We start from the raw sequence: 7,566 nt of genomic DNA, 5'->3' as shown, positions 1-7,566 counted from the left end.
TGTAACAAATATATTCATTTACAATTTTATGCTTTTACTACTCTTAGTCTTACCACCTAAAATCCCTGCAGCCTATACCCCCACCTTCTGTCTTTGATGGTTAGCAGTTGGTTTCTGGTATGTCTTCTCTGCACTAATAGATTACAGATTCTCTTAAGAGAGGGTCCATGTTTGTTATTTTGGCAGCATCTTTCACAAAATTTAACATAGTGCTGGGCACATAGTAAGTGCTTAATAAATACTTGTTGATAACAAAACTCACTCAATTTTTGAAATTTTTGATAGAATGGTTTGTTCAAGAAAAAGCATAACTGTGTTATGATTATTATTGGTGTTTGCTAGTTCTTGTTCACTCGATGAGGGATTAGTGTATTTCCTTTCTTGGTCTTTCTTTGTTCTAGACAGGACAGATATACCTCTTCCGAATGGGAATATAAGCCCCTCTCTCTGATCTTCCAGACTGTTCTAGCAGCTACCCCAAGCCAAGTGAGACTCAAGATGGGTCTCCTCTCTGATACAAGAACCAACCCTATCAAACAATATCTCTGCCTTCAAATCAGATTGGGAATAATTCTAAACTACCAGGCTATTGTTCTTGTCTCTTGCATCTCATTGTAGAAGCTATTCTATAGAGTATTCCTCAAATCCCTGACCACACTTTGTACTGCTGCCCTGAAATCCCCTTGTGAGATAAGGAAATATAGCAACATTTCTACTCTGTCAAGGTTTCCATTTTGTACTTCTTCAAATATTCTTTCCATAAATTATTCTCTCTCTGTCCCTTTGTCTGTCTCTCTTCTTCCTCTTCCAAAATCTTATGGATTGAAAGCTCCTACTGTAAACCATATTAAATTGATCCTCTTTCTTTGTTTTATTCTTCAAAGTGTTCTCATGTCCTCAGGTGAAAATGAAAATGATATCTCCTAACCTTCCAGGCCCAAGATTCCCCTCCCTGCCAACTAAAATTTTTCATTGCACTTTCATGATTGTCCTTTGCCCTTTTACATTCTACCTTGTATCATACTTAATTGTGTATATGACAAATTCTTCACTGCTAATAGACTATAAAATCCTTGAGGGCAATAACTCTATTAACTTGTCTCTAGGACTTAGAAAAGATCCATGTTTATAGAAGATAATTAAGAAGTGTTTGTTGGATTGTGCTAAATTATTTTTGCCTATCTCATATTTTTCATAGTACTTTCACATACATTATTGCAATTTATGTTTACAACTGCCCAGTGAATTTGGCAAAACTGGTATTATTCCCACTTTAAAAATGAGAAAATTGAGGGCAGCTGGGTAGTTCAGTGGATTGAGAACCAGGCCTAGAGATGGGAGGTCCTGGGTTCAAACACTCAGACACTTCCCAGTTGTGTGATCCTGGGCAAATCACTTAACTCCCATTGCCTAGCCCTTACCACTCTTCTGCCTTGGAACCAATACACAGTATTGATTCCAAGATGGAAGGTAAGGGTTTTTAAAAAATAAAATAAAAATGAGAAAATTATCCCTGAAATTCCATGGCATAATAGATAGAGGGATAGTCTTAGAAACAGGGAGATCTGGGTTTAAATTATACCTCTGATAGATACTAGCCCTGTGGCCCTAGAGAGAGGAAAGAGAAAGAAGAAAAGGGAAAGACAACTAGAACAAGAGGATAAATGAGTTTCTTAAGATAATACTATTAGTGATATACCCAAGATTATAAACCATATTTACCAAATCATAGAATAGCATTTTTTCTATTTATATATATAGTCTCATTAACTCAACAAATAAATATTTCACATCTATCATATACAAATTAGTGTGTTATATGCATCCTATAGCTCCTATATCTAAAGATCACCCCACTGATTCTCTTAGCACCATCAGTCAGACTTCCCATAAAGTCTCAGTTCTATCATACCATTCTAATAATTCAAAGGAGGAAGTAGAAATCATCCTGGATTACAGTGGGTTGTATTTGTATATGCATTTCTTCTCCCCAACCAGATTTTAATTCCTTGTGGACAGGGGCTATGTTTTACACATTTTTATGTCTCCTTATAAATGCCAAGGACATTGCCCTATACATAGTAGATACTTAGTAAATTATGGTGCTAAAAGTCATCCACAGGCATCTTTTTAAAGTATCTCTACTATAAATACTTGGGCAGAAGTTTGTGGGAACATAATGGAGAGCATCTTGCACTAAGAGTTAAGTGATCTGGGTTCTAGTTTTGGCACTTCTGTTCATTCACTAAGGGCCTGTGACCTCAATTTCTTAATTTATAAAACCAAAGAGTTACTTTAACTAGTTTATTTCTGGTCCATTTTATCTGGACTATTCTATGACCTATAAAGTATTTGACAATCTCATGTACTTAATGAACAAGACAGGACAAACAGCAAGAGAAAAATGTACATACATGCTTTTCAGTAACTCCCTCCAGTTCTTCCTGATGGAACTCTGCTAGGTGTACACCAAAATGCCTGCAAGTTATTCTGATATATAATATGACATATATAAAGATGAGGGGAAGTACAGATAATTAATCCTTCCTTAATTTGCTGAGATTTCTGTTGCCTCTAGGGATTCCGCTTCTTGTCAGTAATTCTGTTTCTTTCAGTCTGTTACATACCCCACCTTATCCTTCCACCGCAATGAGAAGCTATGGAAGCTCTCACTTTTAGTCACTTCTACCCCAAAAATGTCTTCCCTTTCCTTGAGATCACCAGAGAGCCAAATAATGATGAAAGGAAGCATAATATAGCGTATAAAGTGCTACCATCCCAATAAAGAGGACCTATAGTTAAGTTCCACTTCTGACATATTATTTATGTGCACTTGATTTCTCAGTGCACCAGACAATAAAACTAAGTTGCAGAATAGCGACTAATTTGTACTGGTAGAAGGACTTTCTACTCCAGAAGTTCCTTACGCCAGTGAAATCACAGATCTACCCAAAATAATGAATGAAGGTGATAATGACTGCTATTTCTAGAATGCTTTACCATTTATAAAGCACTATATATACATATATAGTATCTGTGTGTACACATATATACATATATAATAAAATCTAATTAAATCTTTACAATAATAATAAAAAATAGACAACAGTTTCCTTACATGAAGGGAAGATGAGGCATTGGAGGGAGACTAAGTCCTGCCTTTGGATTCATGGGAGCTCTGCTGACCTGGGGACTTCCTGAAGGACTATATTTTGAAAGAAATCTGAGCCATTTTAGTGACCTCCATGTCTCAGGCATCAATTCTCCCCCTGACAACAGGCAAGATAAACCAAGGCCTAGAAAAGAACTATTGAAGTCTCCTCAGCTGGATGAAAATAAGTGTTGGAAAAGGGACCTGTATGTCTTCCATTCTATTGAGCATCCACTTAGGCCTTACTGAGTCTGGGGAAGAGTAGGGCTCAGGCTTTGCTCAGATTCTTACCTCTCTGCTGGAGGAAGACCTGTCTTGTCTGACTGTAAAGTGACTTTATTGCATTTTCTTGATGTTCTCAGTGGCCTCAGGAATATTGTGGAAGGCTTTCTCCAATATAGGAGCTGGCCTCAGATGCCTGAGAGCTAGAGATTAGCCTGAGATAAAAAGAACAAAAAGAAGCAGGATGGGAGCTCGCCAACATGGGAACCAGACCTGAACTCATCCTTTTCTGGGAATACCCGTATATTTATCCCTAGCACTGAATATCATCCCTGTGTCCTTAGGGCCAGGTGAGTGGCAGCCCCCTCTCTAGAGGATACAGACTCTCGCAGGCTCCCTTACTCCCTCATTGAGAATTGACCTGCCTTCAGATTCCCTTCAGGGTCCTGAAGAAGTCTCTGGAGTGAACCAGATGAGTTTATAAGAAATTTGTACAGTAAAACATTGAAAGAGAAATAAGAAACTATATAAACATAGGAAAAAAGAAGTGAGCATCTACTATAAACTCAAAGATTAATTAGATAATATGCTTTCAGGGAAGCAAAACTAGAATTTGATTCAATTTTACAATCATATTAACCACATTCAATGAGCAGGTAATTCTGCCAGGGGTGAGGGATTTAAAGGGAGAATGATGCTCAGATAAGGCTTCATGTATCCCTTCTTAAGGTACTTACAGCTTCACTGAGGAGTCAAGTGGTGAAACAAATGGGGAAACAATACAAAAAAAGATACATTCACAAATATTTAATAGCTTCTGTAGTTATTCTTTTTGTAGCTCTTCTTGCTAGATTTTATTGGCTACATATAGGAATGCTAATGATTTATGGAGCTTTATTTTATATCCTTTGCTGAAATTATTTCAGTTTACTTTTATTTGACTTTTTTAACTATATCATCATTTCATATGCAAAAGACCATTTTTTCTCTTGATTTATGCTTAATCCCCAAATCCCTTTTTCTTATATTATTGTTATGACTAATATTTCCAGTTCTATGTTGGCAATGGTAACAATGGCAATTGCCCATTCAATTTAAGACTCACTATTTGAAAAATGTTAAAAACTTTTCCATGTAATTGGGGGGGGATTAAAAATTTTTTTAAGAATTACTTGGGTAATTTTTTTCTCTAAAAGTTCATTTATGATTTGTTCAATTTCCTTTTCTGACATTGGATTATTTAAATGGTCTAGTTCTTTTGTTAATCTTCATATTTTTATATTCATTTATTTCCCCCAAGTCATCTTTTTGTTAATGTACATTAAGTGAAATTGTTTCTAATAATTTTCCCTTTATTTTCTCTTCAATTTTTGTAAGTCCTTTTTTCATTCTTAATATGAAGTATTGTTTTCCTCTCTCTTTTAAAATCATGTTAAATGATTATTTTATTAGTTTTTTAAACTTCCTAGTTTTATTTCATTAATTTAGTATCTTATTTATTGTCATTCCTTAATTTTCAGAATTTCTATCATATTATTTATTTGGAGATTTTTTTTTGTTCAAGTTTTCTAAATTATATGCCCCATATCTTCAATATGTACTTTTTCTCTTTTGTTGATAGTATTCAGATCAAAAAATGTTCTCAGAAAAGCTACATTAGCTACATCTCCTAAGTCTGGTGTGATATCTCCCTGTTGTCATTCCCTTTGTTGAGATTTTCTTTTGCTTGTATAAATTGTGCTTTGACTCACCATTCTTGAAAATTGTGTTATTTAGTCTCAAAGTATTTTTAAATTCTTTCTTCAGAGCCATTTCTTGAATAAAATTTTATTGCATAATGATTAGTAAATAATGTGTTTAGTATTTGTTTTTCTACATTTTAGTGAGGAGTTTATGGCTTACATGATAATTTTCTGAAAAGGTCAAATCTATAGCTGAGAAAATAAATTTCTTTGTATTTCCATTATGTAATTATCAGAAATTTATTATAGGCATAACTTAGAGATATTTGGAGTTCAGTTCCAGACCACCACAATCAAGCAAATATCTCAATGAATTAAGTCACATAATTTTTTTGGTTTCCTAGTATACATAAATGTTATGTTTATACTATATTATAGTTTAAGTGTGCAACAGCAGTATGTCTAAAAACAATGTAACATATTAATTAGAAATATTTTAATGATAAAAAAGGTTAACCATCATCTAAAACTCGAGTGAGTTATGATCTTTTTGGTCTTTGGTGGTGATATTGCCTATATTGGTGGCTGCTGATTGATCAGGGTGGTAGTTGCTAAAGATTAGGGCAGTTGTGGCAGTTTCTTAAAATAAGATAATGAAGTATGCTACATTGACTATTCTTTTCATATGAACACTTAAAGGCCATGATAGAGTTATTAATTGCCCTAATTTCAATTTTGTTGTGCCGCAGAGAATAAGGAGACCTGAAGAGAGGGAGAAAGACAGAAGAATGACTGGTCAATGGAGCAGTCAGAACACATAACATTTATCAAATAAGTTTGGTATCTTCTATGGGTGAAGTTTGTGAGACCCCGAAAAAATTACAATTGTAACATCAAAAATCATTGATCATAGATCACCATAACAGATGTAATAATTAATTTTAAATGTTTCAAGAATTTACCAGAATGTGACACAGAGACACAATGTAAGCACATGATACTGGAAAATGGCACCAACAGACTTGTTTGACAAAGAGTTGCTACAGACCTTCAATTTGTAAAAATCAAAATACCTGCAGAGTGCAATAAAATGAGGAATGGCTGTATTTCTAATTTTCTTAAAGTTCTATATAGGTCCTTAACTTCTGTTCTGTTTTTCTTTCAGATTTGTCTGGATCTGAAATGGGAACATTAAGTAACCCTCACTATTTCTTATTCTGATTGGATTAACTTTTTTAAAAATAATATTAAGATGCTTTATTATGGGCATATATATTAAATATTAATATTAATTTATTATCTGTGGTACCTTTGAGCATAATGTAATTTCCCTGCTTATTTCTTTTTTAGATTTTCTATATTGGCTGTAGCCTTACCTAAGGTCATAATTTTTTTTACCCAGGCTTCTTTTTTTATCCAGCTAAAGCTTAATAGACTTTCTCTAGTTCCTGATTTTAGCTTTGTATAAATTTTCCTGTTTCCATATGTTTCTTGTATATAGATACACACATATATAAACATATATGTGTGTGTGTGTCTATGTGTGTCTATGTATATATATATAGAGAGAGAGAGACACACAGAGAGAGAGAGAGAGAGAGAGAGAGAGAGAGAGAGTCAGATTCTAGTTTAGAATCCATTCTATTATCCTCTTCCTCTTCCATTTTTTGGGTGACTTTATCCCATTCACATTCACAGCTATGATTTTACTTGTGCATTCTTCTCCATACCCCCTCTTGTACTTTTACCACTCTTTACTCCTACCTTACTCTATATAAATAAGATGATAGAAGGGAATTTGCCTCAATTTTGTGAACTCTTAAGTGAAACACCCTGTTTCTTCTCTTGTTAGTTCTTTTTCTTATCTAATCCCCAAATCCAGTATTTTACTCTACCTTTTCTTTTCATCTTTCCTTCATGTTTCTCCTTCCAACAGTGTTTCTGATTATTTTCCTATCTATATCCCTTCCTTCTTAAAATTCACTTTACCATTCTTTTCCCCCTATCTATTTATATGCCAACATATTTGTGTGTAATGTGATAGAGACATGAAGAGAGACGTTTTGCAGGACTTGTGGACCAAGATGTAAAAGACAAGATTCCAATGGAATGTCCCCAGGAGGGGCAGTTGCAGGTTGGCTGGCCACATTGAGAAGAGAATCTTGGCTTGTGGACTTTGTCTCTGACTCTGAGCAGTTGAAGCTGACCAGGGCAGAAGATTTTGAGTTGGTCAGGAGAAAAGGAGAGACTTTGAATTTTGTTTCTTTCTGAGGTTAAGCTGAGAGACCTGGCTATTTTGTGAAGAAGAAAGAAGATTTTGAACTGCTATTATCCTCCATCTTTCTAACTTTCTAAGAGTCTCACTTGTGACTCCCCAAACCCTCAATTTTATCTCATTTAGATTAGGGAAATTCCTCATCCCTCTTACCTCAGTTTTCCATCCTATTATCCTAATAAACCCCTTGACTGAAAAAGCAACTAGAGTATCTTTATAGTTCACTCAGGAGGGAG

The sequence above is a fragment of the Monodelphis domestica genome, chromosome 1 (assembly GCF_027887165.1).
Source record: "Monodelphis domestica isolate mMonDom1 chromosome 1, mMonDom1.pri, whole genome shotgun sequence".
Classification (NCBI taxonomy): domain Eukaryota; kingdom Metazoa; phylum Chordata; class Mammalia; order Didelphimorphia; family Didelphidae; genus Monodelphis; species Monodelphis domestica.
Note: the sequence above shows the minus strand (reverse complement) of the source record.